This window comes from Ischnura elegans, chromosome 5 (assembly GCF_921293095.1).
Source record: "Ischnura elegans chromosome 5, ioIscEleg1.1, whole genome shotgun sequence".
NCBI classification, from domain to species: domain Eukaryota; kingdom Metazoa; phylum Arthropoda; class Insecta; order Odonata; family Coenagrionidae; genus Ischnura; species Ischnura elegans.
Window position 1 is genome coordinate 40,794,046 of NC_060250.1, and position 21,490 is coordinate 40,815,535.

At 35.2% G+C, this 21,490-nt stretch overlaps 1 protein-coding gene across 1 annotated transcript in view; it reads left to right on the forward strand.

Moving 5' to 3' along the window:
• LOC124158757 (alkaline phosphatase, tissue-nonspecific isozyme-like) overlaps positions 1–21,490 on the forward strand; it is a 346,999-nt gene that overhangs the window by 183,008 nt on the left and 142,501 nt on the right. The window lies entirely within an intron of this gene.

A 21,490-nucleotide genomic window follows, 5' to 3' on the forward strand; every position in this document is an offset into this window, starting at 1 on the left:
AATCCCCTGGTGCACATTTTTTTTGCTGAAAACACTATCCCCCTTGATCGAGCCATATATTTTTCGTCCAAAATCGACGTTGAAGGATTATCGAGGTCGAGATTTCCTTTTAAAATTCAAAAAAAAAAAAAGGATTACGTTTTTTGCTCCATAATGGCTCCTCCGTCAAGGTATGTAGTCAGATTTCAAATTTGTGACACGCTCGTTCATAAAGGAAAAGGATTTGGTAAAAAAGCGTTTAAAGGAAGGAGAGAGGATGAGAAGGCAGTAAAATGGGACAAAAGAGGGTGGAGAGAAGAGAAAAAATATTTATTCCCTTCCTTTCTGAGATTTGCTGACCTGAGTTGTTTTCGCCTGAAAAAGGTGGGATGAAGGGGAGTGAAGATTCTTCAAGAGGGACGATAGGAGGAAAGGGAGGAAGTAGACGCTTTGTCTCCGAGGAAGTGATATTGATTTATAGCGCCGAGGTGCTCTCGGCAAAGTTTCAAAGAGATCGACTCGATCTGGAGCTTAAAGCACTCGCTACCTATCGTAAGTGACCATATTTTTTAGCCCTTTGCGAACTTGGATCCTTTCTGGAGCAGAACCAATACTTATATGATCACGTTGCTGTGCGTTTATCGCGACTACATCAGCATCTGTTCGTAATTCAAACCTATCGACTCCCTTGCAGAGCTCAAAAACTCTGATCTTCACTCTTCCTAAATTTAATTATGAATGGTTGACTCGTGCCCAAAGTCGCATATCATTGAAAGACTTAATATAAGTTAGACCAAGAAAACATAAATCCTCATTCAGCCATTTGCTAGTAGGAAACATAATAAAAGCTACACTGTTGTATGTTCGACAGAAGTTATAATAACCGACCCAGGTTTCAACATTACACAATGTCATTTTCAAGGGTGAAGATACACAAATTTGCGATGTTATTTATACCAGGGAGGGTAGGGGGGTTAAGTCAGGGCTAACGTGGAAATGGATTCCTCAAGGTCAGTGGGTTTACGTGCTGATTCCAGGAGAACTGATAATAAAGGAAAGGAAATGCGAGGGCTACAAATGGTCGTTTAGGTACCACACGTACATTTTTATTGCGAATTGCTCTTAAAATTTCTATATGTTCAAAGAAGTACAACTTTTTTCCTTTACTTATATTATGGAGAATATGGACATTAATATCACTGGAGAGAGACTAACAAATATTTTGCACAATTAGAGGTTGAATCGCCTCTTATCCAACACTTCATGTGTTCATTTGCCCTAGTTTTTATGACACGCCCAGTCTGGCCAATATAGCCTTAAGCCTTAAATTGGTCATTCGATAGTATGTCATAAAAAAACAGGGAGCAGAAAAATTGTGACTTTAAATTTTAACGCTGGATAGGTGAGATGAGTAGAATATTTAGGTCGAAAACTCTCAGCTTCCTGAAATAAGTTAGCGATGTTATTGATGATATTGAAAACGTGAGTTGAGTATCCTATGAGCTAATTTTTTGTTTAGACCTTACTGTGCCATAGCCATTCTTGATTTCAATAATTTTCTCATCTGGAATTCTTTCGATCAGCATCTCAGCAGCATCAGGAATGCCGTCACTTCGGAGGGAGTATGTTTTGGTGTTATTTAGTTGGAGAATTTTGGAACTTTCTCGAATATTAGGCTTATGAACAGCATTTCTCAACTTATATTCTAGCAGCAAGAGGCTAAAACAATTGATTCATCAAGAAAAACCGTATATAATCATGTTTTCAAGCATAAAACTGTTGGAGCACACCCAAAAAATGTATTTCCGAAAGGAATAATGAAACGTATTTTGAAGTTGAAAAAAATAATTTTCTTGCTGTGGGTTACCATTGTTAGACGATGCACGTAAAACCAGATCTCTCACTCTACACGAGCGTAGCGTTTGAAACATTATTAGTTATACACATCCAGATTTCATTTATCACAGTTTTTACCTTTAAATATGGTAGAAAGTAGTTTTTATTATTGAAAGAATCACTTATTACAGTGCAACGGGTAGGGAATCGGTGTTTTCTGTAGGGTTAAATACTTTATAAATAGGATTTTAGACGGAGCTTCAAAAATATTGATAAATAATCTGATTTTTGTAATCGTTGATAAATAAACGTATTTTGAAAAAAATTGAAACATATTTTCAAGCCGATATAATGTATTTTCAAGTCATGTATTACCGATATAAGGCGATGTACGGAAAGAAGGCGCTGAGTATGTACTAGGGTTGGAAAAAGAGTTATTTGAATTTTTTATTGCATCATTTACCTGGAAATGAGGTAGAAAATGGATTTTTTAATTTTTTTAACCACTCATTGCAGTGCAACGGGTAAGGGGTTGTTGTGTTCACTGTGATTAAATACTTCCTAAACAGGTTTATCAACGTATTTTTGAATATGTCGATAAAATTATTTTCAAAGATATTGGTAAAAAAATTGTTTCTCTGAACGTACTCTAGCGGACGAACATGGGTTGGTTTTGCCTCTGGCTTCTTTTATCATACCTCTTACGGAGAAATGAGGTAGTAAATGATTTTTAAATTATTAATTAAAGACCCACTTATCACTGAGCAGCGGGTAGGGTATCGTTGTGTTCACGGGAGTAAAATACTTCCTAAGGAGATTTTTCAACCACTCCAAAAGCAGAATTTAATATTCTCCGGGATTCCTTGATCCGCACCTCACGTGTCGCCACCTTGATTTACGTCATTTTGGAGAGAGAACAGATTTCAAGAGCGCTGCGGATTGGTAGAGCAAGAGGAAACGAGAAGTAGAAGGTGATGGAGAGGTCAAGGAGCGAAACGTCCTTGGTGATTGCTCTCAGCTCCCCCTATAACTACTCAACCGAGGCGTGGGAATGAAAAAGGGAATGACGATAGCATTGCCGTTGAGCAGAGCCATGGATAGAGGCGAGAGCTGCATTCTAGCAATTAAGCACCTGATAGACCTTTCTAGTTCGCCACTTCGGGTAAAATAGACCGTGAAAATTTACAATTTTTCCGCTTTTCTTTAGCATCGAGTTGGCTTCGTTGGGCTGTGTTGGCTGGGTGCACTTCTGATATCAATTACTTGGTCTTGGCCTTAAAAGTTGTTACGTATCAGTTACATGAAGGTCATTGAGAATTGAGAGCAAGATGGAAATTTTCGGTGCAAAAGACGTGCTGAAATGAGTTATCTAGATGGCTGTAGTAGACATATAATGTTTATTAGACAAAAATTAATTATTTTGCTAAACTTAAATCGTGTTTTTAACTGTGCACGTTGAACATAGGCTTGCTATATAGGCTGTAGCATTGGTAGAAATGAGTACATAAAGGAGATACTTGAGAATTTTCAGCTGGGAGGAAGAAGGGAGATTGTTGGTGTAATAGGTAGAATGTAAGAGAATAGGCATTCAGAAGGGTTAGATGGTTTCGTGGTAAGCGAATAGAATATATTTTTTTGGGATTCCAACCACTTTAAGGTATCTTTTTATGCTGGTGTTTATTTCTTATATCAATATTTGTCTACTTCAAGTTTTACAATTTAAAGAAGAGTGGAAAATTTTAACGCACGCAATGCGACTTGATTGGATGGGGTGTTTTTAAAAATTAGTCTTTGGAATGACTCAAATATGCATAATGCCGAGTGTGTTAAAAGTAGAAGAGTAAGAGCTCGCATTATATATCGTAGAAGGTGTACTTAAAATCAAGTACCTACCAATTTTGGCTGTCTGAAACGTTGTCTGAGAATATATTATTAGAAACTTCTACCTTTGTTACCTTTGGTTTCATATTTCCACATTTTGTAACTTGATTTCATTGTTACTAAAACGCTAAATTTATCGCATTCTCTAAGCAAATCGAAGTAATACCACAAGAGAAGTAGCACAGAGAAGACTTGGGAGATATCGATTTTTATTTATACAGGATATGGAGAGACGAGGCCCATTTTTAGAGTCTAAAACAAACTGTAAAGGAAATAATTATAAATTTATATCACCATTTATCAAACATTCATTCAAATAAACGTAGGGGATTTCGCGTATCATTTTATGGGTAGATGATTCCCTAAAGGACCTCCTCTAGTTTCGGGCGTATATTATTCCCTTATTTTTGGTTACTTTTTCAAATTTAACTTAAAAAAGACATAATCTCTGGCATATATAGTCTCAAAATCTTCTTAAATTCCCTCTACTTTGATCGGAAGGTAGGTTTTGTCAGCCAAGAGTTAATATACAGTTACCTACTCAAGTGGATAATAATAGGGTAATTATTTTGTGCAATATATCTGTTTAAATAGTTTCACTTCAATAAATTGCACTCAAAGCTTTCATTGAGTCTTGATTAGTTTAAATAATAGCTTTTCGTTTTTCACAGCATAGGTTTTTCATTTATTTATTTAAGTTTTTAAAATTTGAATTTGAATCATATTTTATAGAAAGACACTTCGTATTCCATGCGAATCTTTCCAGAGGATTAATCTTGCTGCACATTTACATTTTCCATCAAAGTGACATTGGAATCTTCAATTATATGGAATGACTAGGTTCAACCTCGTAAGAAAATACATGGAAGGAGGAAAAAAATGCGCAAGCACTTGAGCTAGCCATTAAATTCTCCTGAGCAGAGACTAATCACCTCTAAGAAAATGGCATTTCCTCGCTGTGGTAATTACCCAACGTGCTTTTGGGGAAAAAACCAAATTAGAATTTAATCATATATCTTATGAGGGAATAACGTAAATGAAGATTTTTTTCTGGAGCCAGGCTAAGCATCTATCGATGCAAAAATATGTTCATATAAAATTTTCTGCCTTGCAAAAGTAATCAAAAAAAGGAATAATTTTTTTTATTTAAGGCAAAATCATACTTTAAGAAAGCAAGGTATATTTTTGGTATCCGAAGTATTGACGTAGATTCTGGTGAGCTGAGTTTTCATTCAAGTGCGGATACTTACACACTATTAAACAGTATTTCACAAATTTTAAAATATACAATTTTAGTCAAAAATGCATAAAGTCGTTGTTCATCAACTTAGATATTTGTAGAAGAAGATAAATGCATCATTCAAAATTTTTACGAATAATTATCAATTGAATAAGTCACCAGGTTCATATGAAGCAATATACATAAGAAAATTAATAAAATATGATAAATGTATCCCTTAGTTATTACTTATCGTTAAGGTGCGTTATTTCATTTAATTAAAAATTGGAAAATACTTTTTTTAACACAGGAACTTCACCTTTTGATGAATTAGTATTTACGCTTGTCTGTGTGATACAGAAGATGAAGTCCTAGCATCGTGCTATTCAAGTTTTTTTTATTTAACTTGCCATTGGATCTTCTGAGATGAAACTATTACGTGACATTGAATATCAAAACTATCATCTAACAACAATTCAAATATTGGTGTCATGCAAATATTTAAGCAGTCATATCTGCCGTTTTTATATTTTACATCCTTGATCATCTGCTCCAGATTTCACTCGGAGGTCTTCCGATGCTGTCTTTCATAGTCTGTCGCCTACATTTCATAGTTTTATCAGACCATCGTATCTCATAATACGACATACTCTTAGGTACATGGACGTCTTTTGCTGAGTCTATAAAGTATATGCCTATTTTTTCCATTGTTAACGGGACTTAAAATGGTGCTTGTCCAACTGGTTTTCTTCGTAAGATATAGGCAACCCTTATCCTTCAACTCCTTAATATCCTTCAATGCTATAAATAATTTAATGAAGAGGCGTTTTAAAGTCATTTAATTATCCATATATATCAATTGCAACCCTAAAAGTGGTATGATGAGGCCTCCGTCTCATCCTAAATTCGTTCGCTTCCTATATGCTAAATTTAATTTAACATAATTTTCTTCCTTTTTTTATGCATAACTAAAACTTTGTTATTCCACAGATTTTTTATTAACTACCGAAATTTGGTACCATGCTTCCGACTATTATCGTCATTTTCTGGTCCTAAAATAAATCTATAGAAAAACTGAGTTTAAGTTAGTCAGGCAAAATTTCAGCTAACTCCACTATGTATACTCAGAAACCGCCAAATTTATGTCCCTTCCTTAAAACATTCTTGAAGGAACTTATTCAATTACAAGCGTGAATCATTTTGCTATAAATATTACAAATTATAATGCTCTAATGACTTGTAGATATCTTTTTTTTCATCTATTCCATATTTTATGACAAGGAAACAATACCCATCAACCCTTCTATTTAGATCTCTAGGGAGGTATTTTCGTTCCATCCCCTTTAAATGCTCTGCACTAGCCGCACAATCTATCACCGGAACGACTCTTCGATCGCCCTCCCATTGCTGTCCGCTCATCCACCTAGTTCCTCCTACCGCTCTATTTTTCTCTCGAAATCGCCTTTTCCGTTGGATTCGTAGTGAATCCTCTTGTCTTTAACCTCTCACCTCCAAACGTTTTATATCCATTTAATCTGTTTCCCTCAGATTTCTTCTCTCACCTTAAATCACTGCATTTCGCAGAATAGAGCAGAAGGTGCACTTTTTTATTTATCTCGTTAGTTTGTAACTTAATATGGAATATTATTCATCAAAAAATCTCTGAATAATCATCATTTCCAGGATAAGTAATTCGTGACAAGATTAATGTAGAATTTTAACTTAAAACTGCAGTAACCGAAGAGAATCGTCAAGTATTAGAAATTCTGGATATGAATGCCGCCTTCTTACAGCATTGTTGTTGATTGTAAAGATGCTATGATTAGAAAGATGCAATTTTACTTTATTTCAAGGTTTAAAAATATTTTCCTCCTCCACAATTTCAAATTCAATTATATGGTAATAGGCCACGACGGAAATGTATTTACTTTTGTTTTTAGGAGGATACTTCTTTGAATACAATGGTAATACATTTTCTGTTGAATAATTTTTTTATTAAAATTCGGCTATTTGGTGATTAGTTTTTTCTTAATTCAATAAATTCATCCTCGACTTTGTTAAACAGCAGAGATTGATGCAGAATAGCGTGTTGCCTCTTAAAACGGAAATAAAAGGTATCTTAAATCTATCTAGGTACATTTCCTGAGTAATATAAGGACTGCGGCAGCACTAACATGATGATTTCTCCTCTAACTTCTTTTTATTAGCTGCCTTGACTTCAAGACAATGGATTCAAGAGATTAACGTTCATTGTATCGCCCCTTGCCATGACCCTATTGAGTATTCTCAAGATTTTGATGTGCCAATGAATCCGAATTCAGTCACGATTGGTTACTATTGAGGTATCTTAGGCTCTTATGCATTCATTATCAGAGATGCCTTACCAATCCAACCAACCACGGTGGTTATCGCTGTCGTGTGAACGGGGACTTGCAGTCACCATCGTCAGCGAGGAAAAATCTAATTGGCAAAAGCATTTCCGTCACAGTCTCATCTAATGCTATTATAATCCTGATTTTGAAACAGAAAAATGTCAGTATTTGTAATCTTTAATTGAAATAAATAAATCGAATGCTCGAGGTTTTACTGTAAATAACGTAGAATATTACAAAAGGTTAAAATGATCGTCTCGAAAAAATGTTTCTTACCACTCGGAGGAAACACAACGAACAACCCTTAATATATTTTTTTCACGCAACGTACACACAAACTTAAACTAAATGATGATTTAATTCCATTTGATTCCGAGTCAGAGTTCCGGAAAGAAAGTCTGAAAGCTGAACATCGTTTTTATAATAGTTGAATTAGCTAAATATATTGTAGCGTTGAGACTTAGCACCCATGAAAACATAAAATGACATTCAGCAGAGGATGAGCTCCGAGTCGGAACTTGAAACGCTGGCTTATATGAATAATTTTACCCGGTGAGAATACCGAGAAGGTTTTACCCACATTAATCGCCGGGAAAACATCAAATAATATTAGGAATGTCGATTCGGATATTGGTTAGGGTATTCAGCAGAGTAAGTCGTCGTAATCTCATTCCACAGCACGTTTTCCAAGCATCACTTAACGTAACGTTGGCGGTTGCATAGGCCAGAAAATAAACGTATGCATTAAAAGTGAGATATTGAAACAGATATGGGCTCCTCCTTATAACTAGAATATCCCTTAATATAACATGACTTCGTCAGTAAGGGCAAAAAAAACACCGTGAGGGATAATCATTTTAAAAGTTATGATGAATAGCTAGTTTTTTTCCCATTCCCATTCTAAAAACGGGCATTGAAACAAATTGTGTTAATATTGCCCTTGATTCGCAAATGGCAGTGTAGGAGAATTTCTTAAAATCGTAGCCCTCAAAGCGTTAGTCACAGAGTCTCCAATAAATTTAAAAAATCCTGTGGGTATATAAGCTGACCAAGAAAAGTACCAGAACACATAACTCCATAACTCCGTAACATAAAAAAGTGCCCTCTGCTCGAAAAGGATTTTTAAAAACTTTTTACTAGCCTAAAGACAGCGTTGCAAAAAAATTCGCTGAGTAACGGCTATGTTATAGAGATTCATCGGCGTAGTCTGATGGATATTTCCCAATAAAAACCTTTTAAAACTAATTTTGTTTGAGTAGGACATCGTGAATGATGTTTTATATTGTGACAGAATATAGCTCCTTGTGTTATCTCTGTTTAACCGTACTATGCTCCACTCACAGGCTTGGATACACCTTTTGCAGAAATTGTGCGTCCTAAGTTGCTGGAGTTTCGCGAGGTCAAGTTATATGCCACGGGGTCGGTTGACGCCCCAGGTGCCCATAGACGCATGTTGAGGTACGAGTTCTTGTTACCTGTGGAAAGTTCTGGTGTGCCGAACGGAGGAAGAACATTATTAGTACCCACATTAATTAAAGAGCAGTCTCTGCGTCAAATTTTAAAGCTGCGCCTGGAGCACAAAAATGGCCAAATATTTAACACTCTTAGCAATGAATTTGTCACAGTAGAAATACTTGGGTTACGGAATAATATTCCCTCTTTTTAATAACTACCGCATGGTTTTCAGAGGATTGTGTGGATTTTATGGTTAAGATGGTGAATTATATTGAAAATTAAATAAATAATTTATCCAGTAATGAGCATATCTTTCATTTGATCTTATAGGAAAAATTATACCCCTTCAAATAATTATATGTTTTGCCTTAAGATTATAATATTATCAAAATGGTTAATAATTCCTTAAAGTGCGTTGTAATTATTTTCTATAACCACAGAAATCTAAATATTTAAATTAATAATTTAATTTAAATAATTAAATAATTAATAATGTAATCATCTATTTTCTCATTCTTTAAACAATTGCTAATATTTTGTCCCAAATAAATTATTGTCTTTTACTAAATTTATCGATATTCAGAATTAAATTATCAGCACAACCCTTGGAGAGAATTCCTTTAAATATAATTTCAAATAATGCAGACTCGTACTTTATTGCTTGACGACAGGCGCGCATGCTTTCACTTTGGGAATAAGCTTTCGTAATTACAGCGTGAAGTTTTCTAGAGAGAACAGACTTAGAAACCCGAGAACAACTTCTGAGAGCTCGCATCTTTTCTGCTATACGTTGCTCCAAGTCTGGCATTAATAAGAGCCTTCTTCGTAGGCGTTTATTTCCTTTTAATGTAGCTATCTAACTTGGACGTAATAGTTTAGTCCACAGTATATTCTGATGAGAGAAATAAATTTTTACATTACATGGAACCTATTGCATAATTTTACTTTAAATTATTTTGCATCTAATCACGTTTATAGATTAAATTTTGTGTTATTTACCAAGCCAACTTTTTACTCGCAATTTTGTTCACCAAAAATCTTAATGTATATATTAACAGGACATAGTACTTATGCAACATAATCGTTATAATTACTGATTGTGAATAAAACAGAGCCTCCCTCATTGCTAATATTTTTTGGAATAGACGAGATTTGAATTTAAAAAGACAGACCACAGTAAAAATAAAAAAAATAAAGCCATAATTTATTTTTATAGGAGTAATATGGAGACAGCGTTGTAGTTTATAATGAAGAATTGAATTAGTTGATTTTATTTAGATGGTTATTGCTTACTTTAACCCTTCCCAAATAACTGACAATATCATTTCACAGCTCGGTTAAGGAAATTAATGGGTTGCATAGCTCAGATATATCATATTACTTGTATACCTCATTCTATATTAAAAATTAATTCATATCAATACAATTTCCGCAAACCACTCAACGAATCGGATGAAAAATTTACTGCAGTTGGTTATAATATGTTATCATCATGAAACTCAAGCATCCATCAAGCGTTTTTTCCTTCCGTCACGTCTTGAATCCACTTTTATCTCAATATTGACCTTTATTCTTTCAATAATTCCTCTAATATTTATGTTAAACATTCAATCTTTCATACCAGGTCTCACGCATTATTTTCCATGTAAATACATATTGCTTATTTTCAGGACTAAGAATTGATACCCACCCTTTCGCGAACAAAACTCGTTTTTCCCATTTTTCATCCCATTCCCGCTTTCCGTGATGAAGTGAATGTTTTCGCAGTATTTTTTCCTCTCGAACGTGTGGGATACACCACGAGCTTAATGAAAAGCAGTCATCAATTTTTCTCCAGAAAACACATCGACTCATTTGATCCGTACTAAAAAAAAACTCTTTTTCATCCGACACCTATGGCTTCCAATTTTTGAATTCAATTTTTTTTTCCGTGAAATGATTGTTACGCCGAGCAAAACATCGCTGAATGGCACCTCGATCTGATCTGACCTTGCGAATTCCCTCATACCTGCGGTGGCTGTCACATTTCCAAAGCATTCCAAACGATCCAAATGTGATGTCCTGAAAATAGGAAGTTTTTCATCCAAAAGATATTATCGTTTCGTAACACCAAAACCTACGCTTACTTTTGCTAGTCAAAGATCCATCACTCTCACATCTAAAAAACTAAAAACGGATGCTTTGATAATGTTGAAATACGTTTCTTTGATGTACGTTTCACCCACAGGCATTTATAGATTTTTCCTATTCCAATAGCAGGTATTCTTTATTTATATATTTTTTATGGTGGTCTTTTACTTCTCAGCTATTGGAAACAGCATTGGCTTAATGAATAGTAGTGATCCTATTTTTCTTCAGGAATGTGCTCGAATCGTTTGATCCGTTACGAATTAATCTCTTTCCATCACAGACACATGTGGCTTTCTATTATTTAATTCAATTTCGTCACTCTTTGCGTTGGGGAAAAGATCGCTGAATGACACGTCAGAGTACCTTTTCATTAATAAATTTCGAAAGTTACTTAAAATTTTCATATGGTGCTAAAAACAGGATGAGTTAATGGCTTTAACATGATATATATTTATTGTGATGGCATGTTTATCGATTTATCATCATTATAGAATAGAGTATGTATTACATTATCTATTTAATTTGCAGTTAAACTTAAGTTTCTCATGTAAACCAACAAAGGAACTTGTTCACATAAGAGCAGTAACCCTAGGAATGAAGTCCTCAGTATTTTTATACTTCAAAAAGGTTAACCTACGTTCCCCTACTGTTGTTAAAGCATTTATCTTGAAGCAAAGTATGCTTCAAGATAAATGATTTAACCAATTCTAGACAATTATTCGCATTTATTTTATGACACTAAGTATTAACATTTATGGGTAAATGTGATTTGTGCAATTTTTTTCTTCCGACTTAGTTTAAATTTCTTATGATATGTATTGGTCTTTTTGAGTAATGTCACAAAGCAAATAGTGATCCGTCAGTCATCGTTTTATTAAATTATGAAAATTCCAGTAATTTTAAGGTCGTAGCATTCCTCTCACGCCGAAAATGAAACAAGTACGATTGAAGTATTTTTACCGACGGAGATAAAACTGAGAATGCCCTAAATCCAATGGGCAAGATAATAAAAGAGAAAAAAATACTCCGCCATGCGTGGTGGTTCCCCGGGAACTGTACGCCATGCCCTTGACGTCCTCTTCCAAGGATCGGATTCAAGTATTCTCTCAGCCGATCCAGCGAAGGATACCTTGACCTCATCTCTTCTTGGAGTAAAAGCACTCGGCCGGATTTGCAATGGCAATGGCGGAGGAATAAGAATGTGCACTTTGGTTTCTTGCACTCAAGCCGGTGGACTCTTTGGATATACCCTTCCACCTTATATAACCCATTCATTCATTGATATTTTCGTTACACTCATCGCTTTCGTTCTATTCTGGCATAGTGGAAAACTTATGGCCATCGATACCTATGGCGCGAAGCCGATGAGACTTTGAATACATGAATTTCAAGCCTTACAGAATAGGTATATAAAATGGACACCCATTGCGTTCTTTCCCTCATTGTTTCCCTGATGATTACGGTCGTCTTGCAAATATAGGATTTTTATATTGATGGTGCTATATAAAAACATTGCGATGTCCATTCTTGGATGTCTACTTCAGATTTTAGGACACGATTTCCTTTTATCTTTGAAGAGACGAGTGTATTATTAATTTTAATTCTTACAGTTAATTTCATGAGAAGATTAACTTTCCTTCTTACTTTGTCTTCCTACAAAAATAGCAAAGTGAGAAACTTACGGTAATCAGCGCTGATGAAAATTGGAATACACGAATTTCATACCAAGAAGAAAATCATTATCAGGGAAATCAATTGCTTCTTTCTATAATCATTGATTCTGGACGGTCGTCTTTAAAATAGCTTTCTCATGCTCATGGTGCTTCATGAAGAAAATGCGGCGTAATTATTTGGGGTTCATCTCCGGTTTATAAATGCTCTTTTGCATTTAATTTTACGAAAATATTACTAAACAGTTGCCCGAAGTGTTAGGGAATACAGTGTAACCTGGATAATTCGATGTTCGTAAATTGGAAACATTCTTTAATTCGAATATTTCTCTTGGTACCTATTTTCCTTACCTTGGTACCGTTACACTCATTTTGTATTAAAAAAATGCTGAAAAATCGAATTTTATTTTGCATTATTCGAATTTTTGGTGTGTCAAATGAAGTTATAAATCATAATCTGTGCCTCTAAATGATTGCAAATCCATCGGAAAATATGCTTTACTGACGCCAAGTGCAAGTGCCAAGTGCAGCTAACGCCATGAGCCACGTGCAAGAACTTAGACGTTCTTTGAGAGCCAAATTAGTGTAAGTGATTCATACTTCAACTCTTTGAATGTGCTTGAACCTTGAACCTTTCATAACAGCCGAGAGACTTTATTCGAGGAAACAGGCAAAAATAAAATCCTTTTTTAAAAACGGTAGGTTTTGTTTAATAGCTGCCATCCCAGGAGCTTTATGTTTATTTTTCAATATTCCTTTAGTCAATAAAGTACGTGTTAAATGTTTCTAATCTCTTTGGTTATTGTGATTCTATTTCCGTGTATTATGCTATTACATCTTGTCTAAATGTATACGATTAGCGGTTAAGTTGGTTGTGCACAGCAGATCAGATGTTGCTGAGGATATCTAAAAGTTAGAACAAAAATGTTACTATACTTTACTTCGTAGTTTGTTGAAATAATTATTCCTATTTAAAGGATACTTTAATCATATTCATAGGCGTTAATATAAGAATTTATATTTCAAGAGTGTCAATTTAATAAAGACTTTTGATTGTAAATATGAATTTTATTGTTTTGGACTTATTTATAAAGAACTTCTTAATTTGAATGTTTGGATAATTCAAAGTATTTAACTAGTCCCTTGATGCTCGAATTATCCAAATTCCACTGTATTTTGATTTTTTCTAAATCAAAAGGCGTTTCAAATGAAACAAAGAATTGTTAAAGTTGCCTGAAATAATACCTCCGTGTTACGTTTCCTTCAAGAGGAGCATAGAGGACTAAGGTTGAACACATTTTCTTATCGATGCAACCATTTTTTTTTAGATTTTGCAGTGTGTGATTAATTGATTAACGTTCATGTCGATGTTTTCATTACGGAAATTTTTATTCCCTACATCCTATTATGAAAAAGGAAAACTAAGAGCAGGCAATGATTAAATGAATGCGGTAAATTAAAGGAGCTTCTCAGAATTTATTATAAAATTATTATTATTATTAATTTACAATATTTTCTCAGGACGTCGTCTCATCACGAGCGTAATCAAGAGATACAATTAGGATAAATATGGAATCAGTAATACTTTGAATTCATTACTTTTATTTTTAGTTCTTAGGTGTAACACTTTTTTAAACTTTAAGGTTCTAATTATCTAATGATAAGCTCACGTCTCATAAGAACTCTCGTTTTAAAGGGATACATTGGAAAACTATATTTATACAGCTGTATAATGGTTATAAAAAAACATAAAAAATCACCATTTGATCTTCAATATTGCACTTTGCTCGAGGAGGGACCTTTTTTGCAGACAGGACGGTAATCGCCCAATGAAAGTAATTGCGTATGTACATGGACTATTTGGGTCACTTCCAGGCGAGAATTGGAAGCTTTGAACTTAGGTAACAAAAACTGCTAGATAGAGTGAGGTAGTATTCTGGAGTAAGCAGAGGGCATATACCTAATTTCTTGGCAGGAAAGGACTTTTTTATGAGTTTGATGGACGGGTAGAATGTGACGCCTAGGCGTTCAGGGTATGTGAAAGGATGGTGTGTGAGATGGGGGATGTTTTTTGCGTCCGCATCCACTGGCAGGGTACCAGCATGGTCCCTTGCGGAACCCCTTCCCTCTCTCCTCTCAACCGCACCGAATCCCTGCCTATGCCCCTTAACCTCCCGGTAACCGAAGGCCAAGATCACTGTCGTTCCCAGAAGTGATGGCTGAACGGTTGAACGAGTTGAGGGCCCGGTTAGTGCTGGAGACAGCTACAGCAGATCTTCACTTTACGATATACATCCGTCCCATGTAACAACGGTGTGTGGGGGAAACCATCTACCGCATGAAATCGTTAATCGGAGTTGGATGCTTATTTCTCATGATATAAGCATAATATTGAAATATATTCATGATTGATAGGAGGTTTGTTTTGTTTCAACGAGCAGGTCCCTGATCCAAATGAGAGACAGAAATTTTGAGTTCTCGCGCTTCGGAAAAGTGGCATTATGCCTAAGTGATCGAATCGATTACGGAACACTGTTTTAGCTAACGGGTCATAATTGTGGCCATTATTTCCAAGTGGTGAATCTAAACAGGACCTGACCATTTCAGACGTGCCAAATTGAGTGAATTTAGCAGTCATTTTCAGGAATTTGGTCAAAAATAACGCTGATGATTAACTCGCTAAAGAGTAACTATGACATGAAATTTCAAATGGGGTAAGAATAATTACTTCATATCGTAAGGTGTTAAAAAAATTCATTGTAAAGATGGGTTCTGCTTTTGTATAATGCAGCTGAAATGTAAGACGCCGTCTTAATGGGCTTTCGCGAGAGATTTACACCTAAAGGGAACGTATTGGGTGTTAGGTCGTTTCTCATTGTAAACGTCAGCAATTAAAAATATTTTCGAACTTAAACCATTTTTATATTTTTTAATGAGGTGAAATTATTCTTGTATTAAATAACTTACTTTTACAATAGGAATTTCTCTTATTAATTAATATAAAATGCTCATTGAATATGTTAACAACTTTCTGCTATTTAGATCCATAAGCAACGACAATTTCAAATCAAACAATAATTTTTGAAAACTTTTAGATGAAAATGTAAAAGAACATAATGACGCACTAACTATTTTCGTTTTGAAAGTATGGGCATTATTAGTTGATAAATTTACATATTATTCTGAGGGTATTTACATAATTAGAAAGTGTAATTTTTTGAATGATACACTGTTTTTCTGTTATTAATATCACTTGATATCAATCTGGAAATAAATATACTCATAACACCGGCGGTTTTTTAGAATTCCACTTTAAAAAAGACGAGCGTGCTGCGCCCGCTCCCAGCGGGCTTCCCCCGCTCTTTTCAATCCAGGTCCACGGAGGAATAGACGCGTTTCTAATTTTAAAATGTAGAAAAAAAAGCAGGGTCTAATGTACAGATATAATTGGAATTTTCATGTACAAATTGAGGTCAGAGGACCAAACACAAAATTGGAAGTAATTACACTATCCTCTGTTAAACGCACATGATGATTCATACTTACGTATCAACAGGAGGCTTGAATGTGGAATCAGCCGCATTTTGATAAAAGTTATTGAAAGAATGCGAGATATTGTTGCAAATGAACAAAATTATCAGTTGGTGCATCGTTAACGTCAGGAATATTTACCGGTTTTTGTTTTTTTTAATTGTTTAAAAACCAATTTTAGGAAACAATAGCAATATTTAGGAAGTAAGGTAAGCCGTCGCATGTTTTCTGATAAATTCTGTGCATTTTGGTACCTCATTTGTAGAGTACGGTTGCGTATAAGTTGAGAAAAAGGTATCTATGCAGTAGAAATAATATATATTAGATTTAAAATGACTGAGAAATCAGTTTATTTTATCAGTGATAAAAACATTGTAGCCAAATAATGCTTTAATGAACTTATTATTCATTCATTGGAAACTGGAAAAATGTGACTCCAGAACTGGATAATACCGCGGAATAACTGTTTCTTGTATATGTAGCTGAATTTTGCCAGTGTAATGATGAAAGATATGCCATCCTCCTGGTTTATCTTTTATCTTTACAGATGGTTGTTTGATACCCGGTATTTTTCTCTAAAATAATAATAATAATGATTAAGCAAATAGATACAATGAATACCGCAATACTTTCCTTATGCAGTATTTTGCTCCTGAAACTTTGAATCTACTCGTCAATTCATACTATCATCACCCAATGAGGTAAAATACCCCTAAATATTTGAAGTTACATCATTGTTACTACACTAATAGATATATGCTTACCATATGCGGAGGAAAATTCATTAGGTCATGGAAAACTTTTGAATTGCATAAAGGTTCAAAGGGAAATTGGAGAAAAAAAAATGAATTCACTGAAGTGGAAGGTGATGTGACATTCGTGAACTCGTTGCTAATTTATATGAGGCTTATGATCGTGAAAATATCAATGAATCTGAGTTCGCGGTTAAACGTACAAGTTTAATCTGATTTTAAAAGCTTAAGGCTATCGATATGTTGGAGCATCGTTAGGAAGAAAATAAAATTGACTAATCTCTCTTTTTCATGTCGAACTCCGCGCGAACTCTAGCCTCAGTAATTATGATTCGTACGGTCATCATATTAAAAATTCTCGTATGAATGCTTCATTAGACTTTTATTTGTGTTCAAGGGCTCAAGATAAATTAATTCGATCTGAAGCGAATCAGGTTACCGAGGCAGTCACTTCACGTCCCATGATTTCGCAATGAGTGCGGCAATATTTTATAATCCAATTTCAGAGCTAGAGTTGTTTGCGGTAGTTATTCCACTTTTAGGACTTTTTATTTTTACATGCTTGAAAATAAAATGGATAGTTGGCCTGACATTTCAAATTCAATAGGCTCAATGAAGCACTGCGAACAATGTCCCGACTCATGTTTTGGTATACTTCGTGAATGAAAATATATCGAGATATTTTTTTAATGACGGTGGGCACAAGTCGCTATTGATTTAAATATCGAATATATTATTTTCTTGTTTTTTTTCTAGTACTTAACCTCCTGTAAAGTCTGCTGGGGAAATTTTATTAAAAACACATTTAAAATTTTGTACATAAATATATTTTTTGAGGAGGGGAAGTATTCAGTACTGAGGCCCTTTTCAATTGAGCCAAGTCTGGAGTACTTTTTTTATCCTTATAGTCGTCCTCTTTTTTCTCTATACAGCCGTCTCAGGTTCAACGGCGTTATCTCCCTTGATAACCTCATCTGTCCCTCGGACTTTATCGGCTGGGGTTGGGGGAAACTTGCTCCCGCTATTATGGCCTAGTTTGATCTCTATTCTTTATTGGATACATTTCTCTTACATTTTTATGCGGTCGTTATTATTTCAACAATTTAGTTGATGCGTAGTTTTCCACGGCGTTGTCTAGATGATGTCTCCATGCTCCTAGGTTTCACCGCGTGGATTTTCAGGTCGACCTGAAGACGCCGGTTGGAATACCGGAGAAACTGTCGTCGCAAAGAAAATCCACGCGGTGAAACCCAGAAGCATGGAGACTTCAACCATATAATGTCATCATCACACTTAGTTACGTGATAAATGAAGCCACGAATCCCACAATAGCACCTAAACAATTAGTATAGTTTTGGAGCAAACCACGTTTTCTACTCACATTCTAAGCTACCAATGCCATTGACGCAAGTGAGCTACTGTAAGGAGCATATGCTTTTATCTTTAATAAGAGTTTCAGTTAAAGTTTCACTATATCGAGCGGAAAATGAATTTTACAATTCCATATACTCTATGATGATTATGTATTGTAAATGATTGCCTCACATTGTTGACTACAGATGGTTACCTTTCAGACATTGAAAGTAATTGGAACCTTTTTCCATGATAAAACTCTGCACTTATTTATTTAAGCAATGAAAAAGATTAAACTTTCTCTTAAAAGGTTGTTCGACCGCAAAATCTTCAATCCTCCTACAAGGTAAAAATTTACAAGCAATGGCGAAATATTGGTGGCAGGTTTATCGAGAGAGTATATGAATGGTATACTTGTCGACTGATTGGTAGAAAGTTTAACGTTGCTAGTGCGAGGCCAACTCTCGGCGCTGTCACATACCCCATAGCGATTGTGGCCATACTCGATTGGAGGCATACTCCATGCATGGGGGAGCCTGCATAGAGGCTCGAAAGAACTTTTACTTCTCGTGTAGCCGTTTTTTACACTCCAAAAAAATGAAATTTTAAAATTAATACATGCTTGTCAGTAGATACCATCCTTTTTTCTTAGAGAAAGCCCTTATGTGTAATACAATATCATATGCGTACCACTTTTTTCGTTTTCTTATGAATAAAATGTTCTTCTTGAACTAATTGTAACTTCCTCATCATACACACTTGAAATTTTCAACAATCTAAGAGGTAGCAGGCCTTATTTCGAAAGTTAGGTGAATATCTCAATAATTGCGTAGACGTATCTCTGGCATTTTAGTTCGGCCTGCACTCTGTTCAATAATCGGTCAGTAAGTTGGAGCGTTATACTAATGACCCCCATTGGACTATCTTAATGAATCTATTTCCTTAACGAGCCTCCTCTGGTCCCTTCCATTTCTCAAACGACCTTAGACTATCTGCCTATTCCCCGATATCAGAGATAAGATATCAGCCGTCACTCCACCCCAACCCTCTATTCACCATATAACCAATCACATTTATTGATGGCAGAGAAGAGGTGTAACGCCGCTTTTGTTCCGGTTAAATGACTCGTATATTTTTATTGCTCATAATGCATTTTTATAGTAATTTTATTCATACGAGGTAAAACATTGCTTTTGATGGAGATTGTTGTAAAAAAAAAATAGATGCATAGTAGTCCGCACTTGGGCGATTAAAATTTTTCTTATTTCCTGATTAAATAACTTAATTGTTAAGGAAAGTTTTAATTGAAAATTCAGAAGGTAACACCGCAAGACAGCGAGGCGTTATAAATTACTGATAATACCACGGCTTAAAAAACAGGCTAAATATTCAATAAATTGCAGTCACCAGTTATATTTTTGACAAAATCAATGATATCGGCCAATCAGGTCTCAAGACTACGATTTTCCGTAGATATTTTAACGAATTTTCTCTTATGTCTCAGGTCATCATTTTAAAATATAGCCCTAATAGTACTAGATGAGGGGCTTTGATTCGGTGGGCTATTGTTGAGCGTTTATGAAGTGGAGATACTGATATTTCGGTGATACATTTACAAACAGTTCTCTCAAACTGAAAGTTTTGATTGAAAATAAAGAATATACCACCAGACAGCAGGGCGATAAAATTTACCGTTAAATTCAATAAATAAAAAAGAATCAAGTCAAAATATTCAGTAAATTTTAGTCGCTAATATTTTATTTTTGAGGAAATTAATGGACCCAGCCAATCAGGTCTCGGTAGGTTGAAGGGGCTGAAAGCGGAACATTCCGGAATCCGGAGTGGAGGTAGCCGAAGGGAAAATTGAGGGAGGATGTTGGCGGTGGCACTAGATTGATGGGAAGAATCGGAATAAAAAGAGTCAGCGGAAGACAAGAGTTGGAGTTTGGGAGGGGCCGTAATAGGGATCGCTGCCAATGAATTCTGAAACGGCTCCGTTTCCGTGCCAAGAAATTCAGGAAATTGAATGGTCTCGATGGGAAAACTTATCCTGGGGTTGTTCGTCCCAAGATGAACCTCTCCTGGCATGCGTGTATTCTTGCATGCCATTCGGCCGTAGGGAGTGTCGGATGATGACAATCTCATGGGAAAAAATCCTCGTGGAGATTCAATTTGAGCCTGAGAAGGGTATGCACGTGAACTCGAGAGAAAAAGAATGAAACGTTAGTCTCTGTAAATATAAATGTTGAATTGTACACACATTCTTCTGTGTAAATTTCAGGTTTTTTCATCTAAATTACGTGAGCGGTGATTTTTTTAGTCAATTTCATTGATTTGGTGATTTATGAGCTATACGCTCAATGAATTGAGTAAATAACAACTAGGCATAATCATTTGGATCTGCGAGAAAAGGTCATTTCTTTAATTCCTCAATACCGCACGTGGAAGGTTTGTAATTGGACCGTCGTGTTCCCAAACTAATGCCTGACTTACGGAATTGCCTCTTTTGAATGAAATTTCATTCATCGTTAATATTTTTCTTGCATTGCTGGAGTATAAAATCAATTCATTCAATTCATCAGGCATATGATGGTCGAAAAGGGCAGCGTTTTTACTGGTAATTTCTTTCTTTTAAATTTACTGTTACTTTAGTCAGGGTGAGGTTCTTCAGAACGGATTTTTTATTACTACGCATTGAAATGTAAGGTAATATGTCTCGCAATATTTATACGTTTATATACAATTTCTGCAGCTTCTCAATTTTTAATATTTTTTCATTTTATGTCACTCGTTGAGGTCATTTGCTTTCGACATAATTTTTGCTGCACTTTATCTCTTTGAAAAGTACTGTAATTCCAATAGTTAACGCTGTAGTACCCATTTTGTCTCCTTTTTTTGAATTCAGAGAGATTTGTTAGGCAAAATTAGAGTTGGTTTACTGATTTATGGATTGATAATTTAGGTTTGAAAAATGTTAAAGCTGGGAAGATGGTAATATAAAGAGTAATTGAGGTTGCTTTGGTTGTATTCCTATTTCTACATTGCATAGGTATAAGCTGTTTTTTTCAGAGTTTTAATGGCATTACAACTAATTTTAGTTCCTTTATTATATGCCAACAATTTTATAGCAATGACCTCGAGGAAAATCCATGTTTGATGATTAGTAGACATACGCGAGCTATTCACCTCAAAATTGACACCTTTAACTCCTCGTTTAATGCCCAAGATGAAACTCTCCCGGCATGTATGTATTCTTGCATGCCTTTCGGCCGTAGGGAGTGTCGGATGATGACAATCTCATGGGAAAAAATC